The 18,636-nt window shown below is 32.6% G+C and overlaps 1 protein-coding gene and 1 pseudogene across 1 annotated transcript in view; both read left to right on the top strand.

The window, feature by feature from the left end:
* The window catches only part of Ctnna3 (catenin alpha 3), a 1,643,966-nt gene that overhangs the window by 490,588 nt on the left and 1,134,742 nt on the right, over positions 1-18,636 (top strand). The gene's annotated exons all lie outside the window — the stretch shown is intronic.
* On the top strand, positions 4,370-5,100 carry LOC143381630 (RNA transcription, translation and transport factor protein pseudogene; annotated as a pseudogene).

Raw genomic sequence — 18,636 nt, 5'->3', positions numbered from 1 at the left:
CCCCAAAATACTAGAGTTTCAGTTTAAATTTGAGGCAGGAAAAGGTCAGTGTTCCAGTTCAAGGTCATTAGGCAAGAAGAATACTTTCTTATTCAAGGAAGAGTCAACTTTTTGTTCTAGTCAGGCCATTGACTGATTGGATAAAGTCTATTCACATTAGAGAAGGCAATCTGCTTTACTTAGTCTACCAATTTAAATGTTTATTCTCATCCAAAAATGCCTTCACAGACACCAAGAATAATGTTTGACCAAATATCTGGGAACCTTGTAACCAGTCAAGTTGGCATATAAAGTAAACCATTATAAGATTAAATTGGATTTTAGAAGATTTGAAGATTAATTAGAAATGGGGTAAGCAAGAGGAGAAATAAAAAGAATACTCCTAAGTTTTGAGTTTGAGCAATGATTAATGGCATTTGCTAGGCCGAAGCCATAAAGAAAAGTAGCAATGTGAATGACTCAAACTAAGCTCTTTTTGATATACCTATATATCTATACATATAGATATAGAATTATAGTTTTGACCACAGTCTCAAGTTGCTCCCCAATGAGTTGGAATAATAACTCTAAGTCATAGGTTAGAGAAAATGTTTATGTTAGAGATATAATGTGCAAAGATGTGCTTAGATTCTGAGAAGAGTTTGAAAAAGAACTGGGTTGAGCTTGGTAATGGCTGATTCAGATCAGGATTCTCAATACTCTCTACACAGTGTTATTTTTAGTTATAGTCTCAGTTATAACTTGAATGTTTGGGAATGATGTGAACTCTGATTGTTTTGTTGACATTGCAGAGGATCAGACCACATCCCTGGCTGTGGGGATGGTCTTTTCCTGGAAGAAATGGATATTACATTCTTCTGCTTTAGGATGTGGATGGAGATTGAATCCTAGGATAATGATGTTCACTTTATTATATAAGTGAATATGATTGGTGGGGTACAAATCTGGTCTCTCTCCTCAGGTAAGTACTAGCTTTTGAACCCCTTGTGTTATTTATGTACTGAATTATTGTTTTCATTAGCTAAACATGCAGATTTTATCATATATTTATCACTCAAAGTAAATCTAACATATATTTATAATGAGTTAAAATCTAAACACAAATATACAAAACACACCAAAATAGAGGAGGAAAATAATTATTTATTAACTCATGAGAAGTAAAGAAATAAATTAATATTTGAGTATTTGCTGATTTGAATTATCAGGCAGGAAATGTATGCTATAGTTGTACCAAATCCAGTGGAGAATTCTAGTAGAAGAGACTTTTGCTCCCTATTAGAAGAAAAAAATATAAAGCAAAATCAGAAACCCCCCAAACAATGCATGACTTCCCAATTTACTTGGCCATGATTATCTGGCTTTTTAGAATCCTGTGTCATTGATTCATCTAGCAAAGGTCAAAGTGTTTCATTGTTAACCATTTTTGACAGAGATGAATTTACCCCAGTGTGTATGGATCTGGCAGAGAAGTTTGACTTGCAATTTTTCACTCAACTATCCTTTGAGAGTAAAGTTTAGTTAACATAAATTTGTCTTGTGGTTAGGATATGCTGAACAAATTGCTGGTATGAAGGTTTTCTTTGAAATGGAACCTGGGTAATAATTACAATTCTTGCATTATTACAAATGATTTTGTCTGTTTTGGTTGCCAAGTAGCATTCTATAATCATACCAGAAACTCTTCATTAGTTTAACTTGTCATGAAAACTCTCATGAAATATACATAATAAAATTAGTGTTTCTACTCTCTCTCTTTTATTTTTGAAATGGTCTTCACTCTGAAAGACAGTTTTCTTTTAAAGTAGTGAAAGGCAATTGCTTGATGTGATGAATTTATAGAAAATGGGGTATTGTATTCAGAGGTTAGGTCTCTGAATTAACAGAAAGGGGAAAACCAAGTATAGTTAAAATTACTCCTAAAGAAGGAGTATGGGGATCAATATACCGTGTCTCAGCAAGTCATCCAGTTTCTCTAGTTCAGCATAAGAAATATACATCTTTAAATACCATACTCACCCATAACAAGGCTAGTTGCTCATATGCTGGGACATAAGGGCATTGTGGATTAATAGTCCCCATTTCACACTCTATTCAGTTCATAGATATTGGCAGACAGAATCTTTGGTTATATTGCTTTCTTTTATATATTAAAGTTATATATATTAAAGTTGTTAATATTAAAGTTGTGTAAGCTACATGTGTTTATGATATAACTTCACTCTAGATTCTATTCTATTTTATTTCCTTAAATATATTAGAAGTGGGATTACTGTCATAATCTGGAGAAAAGTTTTACCATAAAGCAATTAAAATTTAGCATTTGTACCTGTAAGTTTGAGGAATTGTAAATTTATTCCATAGCATACTATAGGGGCATTAAAAATATTTGCAAAGAACATCAATTGCTAGTGATTCATTAAAAAAAGATCATAAGATATTGGGGAGGTCATTCTAAATTTTAACAAATATTTTTTAAACAATTGACAGTCACTCTTAGGTAGATGAAATCAGTATTTTAATTTTATTTGTTGTCGTTAGGAAAATGCCCTATTAGTGTCATAGGACTTTAAGATGTTGTTACAATTTCCTTACATATTACATAATGCCTAGTGAAAAATATGTTAAATATGTATAAAATAAAATTAGTTATATTAATTTCTGTTTTATTTGGTGAAACACACAGACAAAAGTAACAATCAATGTTTTCTTCTGTTTCTCATAACTTAACTTGTGTCCTATGAGTCACTGCCATTCCAGTGGAGCTCTGGTCATTGATTAGAGATTCACCAGCTTAAATTGATAAATGATTTGCTCAAGTCTCCTGTATAAAAGGCCTATTCAGACTACTCAGACCTTGTAGATATTTAGCCACTAATGCCAAGATTATTGATGATAATCTTTGTCTTGTGGGTTAGCATGTGTCATAATAACAGTATTTTGAAGCCTATTGTCAAATCAATTTATCTTACTTGTGGAATCATGTAAAGAAAATACCACTTTGTATTTAATATGATCCCATGATTAGTTTGTTGTAAGTAAATTTTGAATGGTTTACAAATGAATTATCTTGATCTGGGAATGATGGATTTATTATAGTTTAATATACTGGTGAAAACATGTTAATACATTCTGTCATTTTGAGTCTTTACTGTAAAACCTGGAACATTGAATAGACTGTTTTTCAGGAGATCCGAGACCTTATTGACAAAGCCACAGTTTACTATGAACTTGCTCTGATGATAAGTTATGTAGTAATGGCAAGTGATTAGGAATTTGTTATTTTCCATTTGAGAAATATAATGTATAAATGAATTTTTAAATAATTTTTCATTATATGGACTTTTTTATTGGGAGTAGTGTTTACATAAAATATGCCACATTCATTTACAGACTACAAACACACATCACAGATGTATATGTGCCAAAGTATAATAACTATGAGCTTGGGTAGCCCTTAATATTTTTTTAAATTTGAAACATTGTATCAATTATGGAACTGTAACTAATTAATAATTGAAGTTTACTGTTTAAAATGTATCACAAGAAATCGGAATATTTTATAGAGCCATTTCTTATTTTTGTAGCAGTGATTTTCAACTTTCTGCACACATTAAAGTCTTCTCTCTGAAGAAAAAGTTTTCTGGGACTCACCCTTAGAGATTCTGATGCAGTATACCTAGATTAGGACTTAATTACTTAGATTTCTAAATTTTCATGGGCTGTTGATCTGAAGTCCACATTTGAGAATCCATGTTTTAGATAGACTTTTAAAGGCTACCAGAGAAAAACAACAGGTAACATTTAGAGGGAAACCAATTTGGATCTCAGCTGATCTTTCAATCCAGGCCCTCAAAGCTTAGAGGTCCTAGAATAATATATGCCAAGCTGTGAAAGAAAATGGATGCCAGCCAAGAATACTATACCCAGCAAAATTAAGCTTCAGAATTGATGACGAAATAAAACCTTCCATGATAAAGAAAAGTTAAAAGAATTCACTAGAAAGTCTGTACTATAAACCATACCAATAAGATATTTCATGAAGAAGAAATGAAAAATAAAAGTGAAAACCAGCAAAGGAGAAACTATAATAAAAGAAAAGTGAATCAATTGACAATCTAATTCAAATTAAAAACAAGAAATAAATCAAAATGATATGGAATAAAAATCATATCTCAATAATAACACTGAATGTAAATGCCCTAAATTAATCAAACTAAAGACATACACTCGCATTTTGGACTAAAAAACAAGACCCAGGTGCCAGCCTGCCCTATTGCCAGCACATTGCAGGTTCCTGAGCTGCCTGTTCCACTTTGCTTCTCCTCTCCTGGCAAGGCCCTGGGGACAAGAGCAAGAAGTGGGGACCATGTTCTGATGCAAACTGATGGCTCTCAACTACTACAATCCTTCTAGCTTCAACTGTAAAGATAAAAGAGAATTTAGAAACTTTATTGTTTGGCTTGAATATCAGATGATTACTACACTACAAGATTAAAGACAGGTAATATAAGAAACATCCACAGCAGTGACTATCCTGAGTACTTTGAAAAGTATCTCAGAGATGTTAACTGTTCCTTCAAGATTCAGGATTGACAAGAAGCAATTGGTTGGCTTATTGGCTTTGCTATTAGACTTGAGTATGGAGATGATGCTAAAAAATACAAGGACTTGGTACCTGATAATGCAAAAAATATTGACAATGCAACTAAAAATGCAGAGGCATTGGTCAATTTGGACGTAAATAATCCTGACTTCTAGCTGGTGTGATGGCTTTGGCTAATCTTCAGATTCAGTATGGTGATAATTGCCTGGTAATGCTTGAGGCAATTAGCATTTGGGTTCAAGGACGCCTAACACATGATGCATTCGCTAAAGCAAATCAAACAAAAGAGGGCTTGCCTATTGCTTTAGACAAATATATTCTTGGCTTTGACACAGAAGATGAAGTTCTTAATGAAGCTGCCAAGATTCTGTGATTGCTGCGTATAGAAGAACTCAAAGAGGTACAGAAAAAAAATTGATGAAGCCATAGTAGCTTTTCAGGCAATTTTTGTTGATCCAAAGACAGAGCATAGATTAGGGAAAGTTGGAAGATGAAGGATTTTAGCTTCTTACCTACTTAGTATAATTGGGAACCATGTACACTTCCAGCATGTGTTTGGAAATCAAATGTCACATTTTCAAGGGAAATTGACTATGTTCTAGAGATTTACCACCATTATTTTTTTTTCCTCTAAATTAAGCTTGAGAAAGTGGGGGAAAGAAAAAGACAGGACCCAACAATATGGTTTCTCCAAGAGACTCACCTCATAGGCAAAGACATCCACAGACTGAAGGTAAAAGGATGGGAAAAACAAAACATATCATATCTTATAAACAAGCTGGGGTTTCCATCCCATCCAAATAAGTAGACATTAAGCCAAAGTTAATCAGAAGGGACAAAGAAAGACATTTTGTACTGCTTAAGGAAATTATACATCAACAAGACATAACAATCATAAATATTTATGTCCCAAACAATGGACCATCTGCATATATCAAATAAGCCCTTCTCAATTTCAAGAAGCAAATAGACCACAACACAATAATATTGAGTGACTTTAAAACACCTCTTTTACCACTAGATAGATCCTTCAAACAAAAATTAAATAAAGAAGCTATAGAACTAAAAAATACAATTAGTAATTTAGACTTAACAGACATGTATAGAATACTTTATTCATCAATGAGTGAATATACTTTCTTTTCAGTGGTACATGGATCTTTCTCTAAAATAGACCATATATCAGGTCATAAAGCAACTCTTAAAAATACAAAAAAATAGAGATAATACCTTGCATCCTATCAGATCATAATGGAATGAAAGTAGAAATCAATGATAATATAAAAAATAAAAGCTACCGTACAATAGAAAATTTTCAGAACTCTTAAATGAATTCCGCAAAATAGCAGGATATAAGATTAACACTCATCAATTGATTGTGGTCTTACACATCAATGATGAATCAAGTGAAAGGGAAATTAGGAAAATTATCCCATTCAATGTTACATCAAATAAAATAAATATTTTTTTTATTTTATTGAAAACTACAGAACTATGAAAACTACAGGACACTAAAGAAAGAAATTCAAGAAGACCTTAGAAGATGGAAAGATCTCCCATGTTCTTTGATAGAATTAATATTGTCAAAAGGGCCACACTATCAAAAGTGTTATACAGATTTAATGCAGTTACTATTAAGGTTACAATGATATTCTTCATAGAAATAGAAAAAGCAGTCATGAAATTCATTCAGAAAAAATAGTGTCCCAGAATAGCCAAAGCAATCCTCATCAACAAAAGTCAAATAGGAGGCATCACAATACTAGACCTTAAATTATACTGCAGAGCTATAGTAACAAGGGCATGTTATTGGCACCAAAACAGACATGAAGACCACTGGTACAGAATAGAAGACACAAAGATAAACCCACATAAATATAGTTATCTCATACTAGAGAAAGTCACCATAAACATACATTAGAGAGAAGATAGGCTCTTCAACAAATGGTACTGGGAAAACTGGAAATCCATATGCACCAAAATGAAATTAAACCTCTCTTTCACCCTGCACAAAACTCAACTCAAAAAGGATCAAGGACCTAGGCTTTAGAACAGAGACCCTGTGCCTAACAGAAGAAAAAGTAGGCCCAGTTCTCCATCATGTCAGCCTAGGAACCAAAGTCCTCAACAAGACTCCTGAAGCATAAACAGTAAAATCAAGAATCAATAAATGGGATGAAATCAAACTAAAAAGCTTCCTCACAGAAAAGGAAACAATCAAGTACCTGAAGAAAGAGCTTACAGAATGAGAGAAAATCTTTGCCACTTGCATCTCAGATGGAGCATTAATCTCCAGGATATATGAAGATCTCAAAAAACTTAACACCAAAAACAAAAACAAAAAACCACAAATAGCCCAATTAATAAATGTGCAAAGGAATTGAACAGAAACTTCACAGAAAATAAATAAGAATGATCAATAAATATATTAAAAAATGTTAAACATCAATAGCAATTAGAGAAATGCAATTAAAACTACACTGAAATTTCTTTTCACTCCAATCAAAATAGCAATTATCAAGAATACAAGTAACAATAAATGCTGGCAAAAGACACACTTCTACATTGCTGGTGGGACTGCAAATTGGTGCAAGCACTCTGGAAAGCAGTATGGAGATTCCACAGAAAACTTGGAAAGGAATCACCATTTGATCCAGTTATCCCACTCATCAGTATTTACCCAAAAGACTTAAAATCAGCATGCTATAGTGATGTGGTCCCATCAATGTTCATAAAAGATCAATTCACCTTAGTTAAGCTATGAAACCAACATAGGTGAATGGATAGATGAATGGATAAAGAAAATGTGATACATAAGTATAATGGAATATTACTCAACCATAAAGCCGAATGAAATTGTGGCATTTGCCAGCAAATGGATGGAATTGGAGGCCATCATGCTAAGTGAAATTAGCCAATCCCAAAAAACTAAAGGCTGAATGATCTCTTTGATATGTGGATACTGACTCACAATAGGCTGCGGGGAAGGAGGATTAGAGGTTATACAGATTGGATGGGGTAGGGAGGAAGCAAGAGTAGATGGCAATGGGAGAGACAAAAGAATGAATCAGACATAATTTTCCTGTGTTCATATATGAAAACATGACCAGTGTAACTCGATATCATGTACAACCACAAGAATGGGAAGTTATGCTCCATGTATGTAGGATATGTCAAAATATATTTTACTGTCATGTATAACTAAAAAGAATAAATTACAAAATCCATTATTTATAGAAATGGAGGCAATATGTGCTTTCTCAGGTTTTTAAAGATCTAGTTCCAAACAATGGACACACACACACACACACACACACACACACACAAACACACATTTGTATGTATAAGTATATAATATATTAAAATATTATACTATGTATTTTACATATAATTTATGTATGTAATATATTTTATATAAAATTATTTTTATTCATTTACATATATTTTATATGATTAATATATGTAACACAAAATTATTATTATATCATATAGAATAAATACTTTTTTATATACAATGCCTAAAATTTTAGTACATTTTATATGTAATTAATGTATTATATATTGTATAAATATTTCTATTACATATTATGCATATTTTATGCTTAATATACATATTTATATGTAATGTATGTATATTTATATGTATGTTTTTGTGTGTTTGTGTGTAAGTAATTAACAGCAGATGTTAGGTTTCATTTTCTCTCCTTGACCTCTGAATTGTGTTTATTTCCCTTAAGAGAAGAATTTATAACATTGGAAACTATATACTTTAAAACTAGGGGAGAAAAGAAGACACCTTTGTTAATGAGTTAAATTATCTGATTAATCTCTATAAATCACACAATATTTCTTTTCCCTAACCATTGAGTACCATTATGAAGTATATGTGATATGTTTCTAAGTGAACTATACTGTGCAATTTTTTTTTCTGTTATAGTTCAGCATTTTGCCATGCTGGAAGGTTGTTATTTTGAGGTGGATTTTCATTGTGTGAAGTTCAGTTGTGTACAAGGGTAAAATAAAAGGTGTTCAAATGTCTGGTAGCATTTTTTTGTTATTTATGATTTCAGATACGTTCTTTATTAGCTGAAAAAATAACATTAAATGATGCTATTTTAAAACTAGAACTGTTATTGTAATTACATGTTTAATTTACTGCTATTTTTGAAGCTATCCACATAGATAGAGACTACTGAATTAACTGGGGAGTCACTGGAATAATTTTTTCCTATAACTCACACCTAACAAAGTATACACTTAATAAATATTTGTTAAACAAATTAAATTTGGAGACTGGGCCCTTGAGATGATAGCTTACCAATTTTGTTACGAGATGCCAGGTAAGGAGGCAGAGCTTTTTTCATTAGTTATAATTTCAACCTCTATGCTTAGTTCATCAGAATGCATAATGCTCATCCACCGATTTACAGGAGTGCTTCTTCATTACATATGGGATGCACATCCTCTGATACTCTAAGAGCTGAGCCTTTCCAAATTGTATTTAATGGTCTGGATTTGGGGTTGAAATTAAACTGGAATACACTAATGCCTACCACTGCTAATACTGCATCATCCCTATTTTTTCCTCTTGTTTAGAATAACAACAAGTAATATCAATGTATCTTGGTGGAAGTGCTTACTTTTTATTAATGTGGCTTTTAAAAAAGAGCTATATAATTCTGACAAATTAGGTTGGAATATTGCTGGTAATATATCCCTTATATGGCCTCATCAGACTGATGCTCCTGTACTCATAATGCCTTTTCTTTGTATTGAAAAATCTTTCCCTGTCAGCCAAGGAAGTATTAAAATCCTAAGTATAAAGAGATCTATCTTTTCTGTCCTTATTCTGGGCCTCAAAGACATCCTTTGAAAATAACACTTTTTATTGTGAAAACATAGAATCTGGGCAGTCAAAATATGTAATAATGCTTCTTTATTTTGATATGTAGCATTTATTAGTTATGAGCATGATATATTCATTCAAACCAAAGACCAAATTGCATTTTAAAAAGCAAGACAGGGCTGGGGATGTGGCTCAAGCAGTAGCATGCTCGCCTGGCATGCGTGCGGCCTGGGTTCGATCCTCAGCACCACATACAAACAAAGATGTTGTGTCCGCTGATAACTAAAAAAAAATTAAAAAATATTAAAATTCTCTTTCTCTTAAAAAAATAAAAATAAAAAAGCAAAACAATGTACTCTCCAAAATAACAAACAGCCCCCCATGTGCATCGTAATCAATTTTATAAATTAGCAGCTAACAAAATTTTATTCTTTTTATACTCAGCACGCATTTGTTGTGTTTTATTTCCTTTTAACTAAAATGATTTCTTCTTCATTTTTCTTTCATAATTTATTTTTAATTTTATCCCACTGAAAATTTGTTACATTGCCTCAAATCTGTTCCTGTACAAGAAGAATAAAAATAAAGTTAAAAAATTTAAAAGACGTTCTTTATTCATACAGTATGTGCTTTCTAAAAAGCTTATATACTGTCCATGGTAGGTAGCATACTGCATTTAGTTTTCCATATATAAACTCTGTGTTAGAACTCTTTCCTAAGATTCTATCTAGTGCCCTTATGTAATCTCTTAATTAACAGTATAAAACTTACCCCATCTCACTTAAACCTCCCTTCTTCATGTTCTAGATAGGAAATTATCAATCGATTGTCCATATCTGATCTTGGGCTATTTTTATTTGCCCAAAACCATGTTGGCCCACATGGCACTACACACACAAAAAATTTGAATTAGTTGCCAAATAATTGAAAATTAGAAATTGCCTATAAAATTTCTGATTTTGACTTTCTTTAAAACCTAGAAGATGCAGACCTATGTATACTTTTGGCAAGAGTAATTTGTAGCCCAGTGGTACTTGTTTCTTTGAGTTGGGACAAGAAGTCTCTTGTTCACTTCAGCCTATACTACTTTCTATTAGTTTGTAGCCATTGAGGTTAATGGTCAATTGACATTAGTACTTGTGTTGTTGTGACTGTTTAGATCTTTCTGCTTCATTAAAACTTATACTCTGGTCAGCATTTCTGGGCACCATTAGCAATTGTAAACTACTGTATAATGCATTTTCTGTTTCAAATATGATACTTGAAATTAATATTGTTTATTTTTATTATTGTTTAGTTTTGGAATGTCTCCCAAAGCTTATGTTTTGAAGGCTTGTCCTCCAATGTACTAATGTCCAAAGGTTAAGCTTTTGGGAAGTGATTGGATCACGAAAACTTTAACCTCATTGGTGAATTATTCCATTCGATAGATTAATAATTGGAATGAACTACTGGGAAAATGTGGAAACTGTAGGTTTGTGGAGCATAATTGAAGGAAGCAAATTACTGGAGATATGCACTTGAGGATTACATCCTGTCCCTAGCCCCTTCTCTGCTTCCCAGCTATCATGAACTGAGTACCTTTCCTTTGTCATTCCCTTCCTCCATTATGTTCTGCCTCACCTCAGGCCCAAAGCAATGGAAGTATCTGACTACAGACTGAAGCCTCTGAAACAGGGAGAGCCAAAATATATGTTTCTCCCTTAGAATTGTTTTTCTCAGATATTTGTTACCAATGAAAGAAAGAAAGAGAAAGAGAGAAAGAAAGAAAGATAAAGAAAGAAAGAAAGGGAGGAAGAAAGAAAGAAAGAGAAAGAAAGAAAGAAAGAAAGGGAAGAAGAAAGAAAGGAAAAAAGAAAGAAAGAAAGAAAGAGCTTCATGATTTTGAAGGCAATATCTCAGGGGAATCAATCTAATATTACAAATTTCAGGTTCCATAATCTGTAGAGAAGATATTTTGGGGTTAAGAATCTCCTTTGATGCATTGTCTCATTATGTACTTGGTAATCTGCCATCACTCTTTATGGTTTGACTCACTTGAATGCCCTGTCAGGTTGTTTTTATTCACTATTCACTCTAGTGTCTATCAAGGAGTGTGTACCCAGAGCTTCTGTCTTTCCACGTATTCCTTACAAGTTCGGTAACTACAATAATACATGTATTGAGCCACTATTAACAAGTATGGTCAAAATTTCATTCACTGGTTGCTAAAAAATAATCTGCAGTGGGGAATATGACTTTATATGTAGATCTGTGGCAGAATGGAAAGTTCTGATGAACTATCATAAGTTGAAGAAATTGAGAAAAAAGGGAGATGTAAGGTGTTATTCAAGGAAATGCTTTGGTGGGAGTGTTTTAGTTCGCTTTTTCACTGCTGTGACTAAAAGACCAGACAAGAACAATTTCAGAGTTTAGTTTAGTTTAGTTTAGTTTAGTTGGGGACTCACAGTTTCAGAGGTCTCAATTCATAGATGGCTGACTCCATTGCTCTGGCCCAAGGTGAAGCTGAACATCATGGTAAAAGAGTGTGATGGAGGGGAACAGCTTACACAATGATCAGAAAGCTCAGAGAAAGACTAAGCTCAGGTCACCAAATTTATAGCCCAAAGGCTTGCCCCTAGGGACCCACCTCCTCCAGCCACACCCTATGAGCCTATAGTTATCACTCAGTTAATCCCTGTCAGGGGATTAATTCTAACAACCCAATCATTTCACCTCTTAATATTCTTTGCATTGTCTCACACATAAACATTAGGAGAATATCTGCTATCTAAACCATAACAGGGAGTTTGGGAATCTTGTATAGGGAATATTATTGATGTGGTAAAATTTGCAAGAATTGCATTGATAATAGAGACCCCTTAAGAGAAATTATTCCTGAAATATTTAAAATTGTGCTTCCTATTTGAAACTTAACATACAACAACGATCAATAAGCATGCCTCATTTATACCTCAAAGGTAAAATGTTATGATTCACTTTCCCCAACAATCAGTTCTTCCTTCATGTAGTTGAGTAACAACAAAAAACGTTCTCTGTGTTTAGGAAAGACTTTTTGATATGCATCATAAAACAAGGATGACTTATCTTTGTACAATAAAGGAATCTCATCAGCCTTCATATTCCTATTGTATTCATCAAGAAAATGGGCAATAAACAAGATATATTTGTAAGAATAATATTTTATTTATTTATTCATTGCTTTTTTCTTTTGTAATTCTCATTGTCATGCAGGAGAGTGTCTTGAAATTTTGTCTTTTATTTTCAAGATCATGCTCAGTTTTCTTGGTTATTCCATTTGAGGATTAGAAAAGAAATTATTTTGGTTTCAGAGGATTTTCAAATCCATATAATTTCCTCTTCCTCTGAAGTGCAGAATATTTTAAGATTCAGAAACCACACAGAAGAATATTGAAACTCTACTTTTCTTCCCCTTAAATTGCTGTTTGACCTTACAGAGTCTGTGTATACCTTCAAATCAATATATATGTCTTGCTTACTAAAGTGAGCTTATAGTCTAACATTATGTTGTCAAGTAAAGATGGTTGCTTCCTCTTGTTGTATAGGGTGATAAAAATGTTTAATCAACTTAGGTCATTAACTTGATTCAGGATGGAAATATAATATAGAATGGATTATGTAAGTAAAAAAAATCATTTCATTGTAATTATCTGAAATTTAAAAGCTGGAATTGAATGAAAGAAAGCCCATTAAATTCATTTTATCATTATGGACTCAATTTTGAGCAAAAAAGATCTTTTTGTGTGTCGATCAGTACAAAACTATGAATGCCTCTCATGCTTTTTCAAAGTTTTAGGCCTGATTCAGATTTTTTGGTTTTATCATGACATGCTTTTTTAGAGCAAATATATGGAGGATTCTTATTTTTATAAACACTATTTTGTTCTGAAATGCTGTAATTTGCATTGGGACATCATTATTTTTTGCCTGCCTGGAAACCTATGGGTGGGTACTTTTAGTATAATATAATCAAGGAACATTTTGAAATGTTCTTTAAAAATAAATATGATGTACCACATACCTTAAAGTATGCATTTACTCTCCTAGAGATGGAATTAAATTTGCTGATGCTTTAAAATACCAGCATGATTGATAGACTATTTACATGTGACCACCTGGTATTGCATTCTTATTCGCCACTTGTTTTTTCTTGCTAAAATTGTACTTAAATCACATTGCAAACTAACCCAGATACTGAAATATCTAGAAGGAAAAATTAACAGAACTGACATTTTCCAACTTTGAATTTTAGTTTTTAGATAGACAGTCAAAGACCTTCTAGAAAATCAATTAATTTGAGAGTCTAACAAAGGCTCCTTGTTTACTCAGTTACCTTAAATTTATCTTTCACTCTGAGTGCTTGGCTTTATTAATGAGTTCTTTTGTTTATTTGCTTATTGTTTCCTTAAATCTCTGTGTTAATGTGTCAGATGATGTAGGGAAAATTTATAACTCAAGCAATGTTTAAAGTCTAAGGTTTATTTTAACATTAAAATTCTGAGAGTATAAAATTCTTATGAAATCATGGGTATATTGATTTTCACACCTGGAATTTTCAAGTGGGCATATGTAGAAAGTAAAAATGTTGGATCAAATCTTAAAAACAAGCCAACTTACTCTTAGTGCTTTCCACAAATCTCCATATTGCCAATGGATTTGTTTTGTAAAGCTGAATTGGAGATAATTTCATGTTTGCCTTACTATTTGATTTCATTCCATTTATTCTTAGTCCCAAACAGTCTAGAACTTTTACTTTTTTTATTTTCTGAAATTTGGAAGTATATCTATGATAGTTTTCAAATGGGAAAATTTATACTATGGGTTAACATTCCCCATGGTAGAAAATATAACAGTAGCAGAAAATGGTGCTCTAGCCTTACAAATATTACATATCACTATAGAAATAGTCCTGATTCTTATTCATTTTAATAGATGCATGATTTATGATGGAATTAGTGACATTTATATATGATTTATATAGGTTCCAAGTTTTATTTGCCCCTTTCATTTTTCTTATTAGCACTATGTCTTAGATAAAATAGGTACTAAGAAAATATTTTGGGACAAGTGGATTGTAACTTAAACTATTTTATATTTAGGTTTCCTAGTATGTGAGCAATAATTAAATAACTTGGAGTGTGGGGAGGATATGATATAATGCATGCTTCTATTGAGTGGTGTTATGTTCTCTCTATTGTGCGAAGGAATTACTTTTATTTTTATTTTTTTAAGTCTTAAGATCTTTAGTTTGGGGGAATTAACATGTAAAAGTTAATATCAGTGAAATCCTTCAGAACAGATCAAAGTAGAGGTTAGGAGGGGATGCCCTTGTGAGCTTCATTGCCACCTGAGAGTATTTAGGAACTCCAGTGAATGGATGTTGGAGAGAAGTGAACAATACTGGGAAACTATTTAGAAAACTGCGAGATAAGACACCAGATAATCCCAGTGTGTTATTTGGGGAACCACACCTTTTTCCAAAAGTATCATTCAATATAGCAAGTCTTCGATATGTAAAAATTTTCAGCAATATTTACTAACTTAGATAATTATTCTTTTTTTTCCAGCATTCTTTGACTATTCTTTTTTTCATGAAGAGCTGTTTACTGGACAGATGTCTTCTTAGATATGCCCACTCTTGCCTGAAAGGCAATGACTATTTCAGTAGCTATTAGCATATTAAGAAAACTTGGGTAATTCCATCCACTTCACATTAATTTTCTCTTGTTGATTATTTGCTGTAATATGTTGAATAATTGCTCTTGAATGGGTCAAGAAAAGCAGTCATTCACCTGTTTTGATTGCTATAAATATCTTTGAAGTCATCCAAATGTGCCTCCATATTATTCACCACTCTTCTAAGCCATTAATAAATATATTGAACACCTGTGCTAGCACTGATCCCTGAGGCACCTCATTATTAACCTAATTGCACAGCTTCATGATATTTCATTTAACCTTGATTTTATTACCAAACTTTTTTCAAACCAAGACATTTCAAATTAATGATAAAACTTTACCTTTTATCCTGTGGTTGCTATGGCTTCATAATTGAATCTGCAAGTTTAAAATATTCTGAATTAAATACCACTAGACATTAATTTTTCTTAAAAATTCAAACAAGAAAAGTTATTTGCTTTTTTTCCCTCTCAGCTATCTTCTGAACTTCTTGTCTACCCACTTTTCCTTTCATTGTCTTCATCAACTGTTTTCAGTATTTTCTGGTGCAGAAGCAATAATTCTATAAACATAGTATTTTGATTTTGGATACAATTCTGTCTGTGAGTTCCAACTTCCCAATGCTATTTTATTGCTGTTACCTCCATCAAACTGTATGCAGGAAAGGAAAAATAAGAAGGAATTCATGTTAGATGAAACCTCTATACATCAGTGAAGTCAGGGTAAGTGAAGAACTAGGTTTGCATCTTCTGGTTTAAATCAAGCTATGGAATATAGTTTTGTCTATAATGTTGGAGCTTAAGGACTCTGAAGACCATGTGGTTAAATTTCCCTTATTTTTTAGGTAAAGATGCAGAATATCAAAGGAGTGAGCTGGTCCTTAATGAAGGTCAAACTGATTAGACCCAGGGCTCTGTCTTTTACTTTATTGTTAATTCACTGCAGCCTTGCTTAGGTTTTAATTATTGTTTCTCATCAAAGTTAAAATTTTCTGTTGTATTTATTCTGAATTTTGAGATGAGTTTCATTTCAGCCTCTTTTAGACCATCCTCTACATCTAATTTATTTTTGTTTCAATCCCTAAAATGACTTTAATATAGTAATTTCAAAACAGATATTATTGAATGGATGAATAAATCTAAGAGCACACCATCTAACAACCTCAAATGTGTTTGTACCTACATACATGTATATATGTGTATATATGTAAATCTATTGAACCCAGAGGTGTTCAATCACTGAGCTACATTCCTACCACTTATTTTTTAATATCTATATATAACTGACTTTCAGATGGTTAGATTTTAGTACCCTCAGATTTATGTGAGTTGGTTTTCTAAATAATGTTGAATTTTTCTATGATGTTGCTTGTTTGTTTCCTTTATATAAAATCTATCTAATGTGTACTTTGACTCTCAAGTGCAAATTCCCTCATAGCTATTTTTTTACCTATTTAAAATACTTGCCTTATTTTACTTTTTTTGTTTTTTAGAGAGAGAAAGAAAGAGAGAGAGAATTTTTTAATATTTATTTATTAATTTTTTTAGTTTTCGGTGGACACAACATCTTTTTTTTTTTTTTTTTTTAATGTGGTGTTGAGGATCGAACCCAGCACCCCGCGCATGCCAGGCCAGCACGCTACCACTTGAGCCACATCCCCAGCACCTTATTTTACTTTTGATGGTCACATTTCAAAAGCACTGAAATTCTCTGCATTGATATTGGAAGGTCACTACTTAAATCAAATGGTCAATGTTCTATCATGTGAATAAGTCACTTCTTCGAAGAATTTTAATACTTTTGAGGTACATTATGTATTTCATGTTCATGATTCATCTGCTTTGGGGAAAAGTATTATTTCCTGGCTCATGTTCAAGTGCTATAATCTAAGACATGTTTGGTAAATTATTATACCACTGCAGCAAATGAAATTAATATGACCCCAGGAATTATACATAGGGAATAGTTGGATCATTTAGTAGGGGCTGGCTCATTGTTCTTTAACATGCTAAGGAAAAAGAGAAAGCATAATTATTATTAATTTATTTTTTGCAAAATCCTTTCAAGCATATGAAACATATGGACAGGAATGTAATTTTAAAAAATAATGTAAGTGAACAACCAGGATTGAAATGCTGAATTTCTGTGTATGTAGGTAATTTGAATATTTTGACCTGAGAAATGTTAGATGGAATGTTACTACAAAACAACCAAGGAAGAATTTCTGGTTAAAGAGAATCTTTTTCTGCTTCTGAAATCTGAAGATCTAAGTTTTGGCTCCCTCTTATCCTTCTTAACTTTGTTCCCAATCATTGAATCCTTTAAAAGTATTAACATAAATCTGTTACTGAAAAAAGTAACATGTACAGCATACTTCTTGAATGTCTTTCTTTTATTTCCCTCATGGACATTTTCACAATTACCTGGGTGATGAGAATTGTCTTGCTTGCACAGTTGTTAGATTAATTGCTTCAAGGAAGCCTTTGTGTGAGGTATAGATAGATAGTGTTGACATATTCTTGAAGCAAGTCAAATATTGGAATAAAAATGGAGTCTGTAGTGTAGAGGCCTAAGTGATTTCAAGAGATATGCCTGGACTTGGTGTAAAAGAATTGTGGAGGTTCTAAGCTGACCCAAACAGGATTCTCCAAAATAGTTCTATCATAGGGTCTTAGATATGTGATAACAAATTCTTGGATATCCAAATTTCAACTTTCCCACATTCTGATCACTGCTTGGGGTTTCCTTTTTTAGGATTGACACAAAGCCGCCTTACATTTTACATGACTCATGCTTCAACCTGAACCAAGATCTGAGATTTTAAAAAAAGAAACAATTTAATTGCACATTTTTCAAGGCTGATTCTTAGCAGAGAAAAACACATTACCTTTCCATGATAACCCAACCTTCAGTCCCTGCCCCCCACATCTATCAACCATGGCACTGGTGATTTATGGGTAAGAATGTGTTGTGTATTTTTTTTTCCACTGTGAGCTAATTTTTAATATTTATAATTGTTCATTTTTAGTTATATATTAGGATTCATGTTGACATTTAAAATATGATTAGAAATAAATTGCTGAAAGATCAGTAGAGTAGAGGGAAGGGATTAGAGGGACAGAGGAGGAGAGGGAACAGGGAAATACTGGGGACTGAATTAGAGCAAATTATATTCCATGCTTTTATAATTATAGTGTCTTGTGGATATACATGATGGTGAGATTCTCTGTAGTATCTTCATAAGTATAGATATGAAAGTTAGGTCAAATTCATTCCACCATTCTTCCCTCATAGCATCCCTCCTCCCTTCCCCTCAAAACCCTTCAACTACTACACTGATATTTTGATAGACACCCCCCCACACACACACCATTTTTTCCTTTCTTTCTCTTTCTCTCTTTAATCTTATTTTGGACTAGCTTCCACATACCACAGACAACATTTGACCTTTAACTTTTGGGGTTTCCTTTATTTCAGCTAACAC

Source organism: Callospermophilus lateralis, chromosome 15, assembly GCF_048772815.1.
Source record: "Callospermophilus lateralis isolate mCalLat2 chromosome 15, mCalLat2.hap1, whole genome shotgun sequence".
In the NCBI taxonomy this organism is placed as follows: Eukaryota; Metazoa; Chordata; class Mammalia; order Rodentia; family Sciuridae; genus Callospermophilus; species Callospermophilus lateralis.
This window is presented reverse-complemented; position numbering and strand designations above follow the sequence as displayed.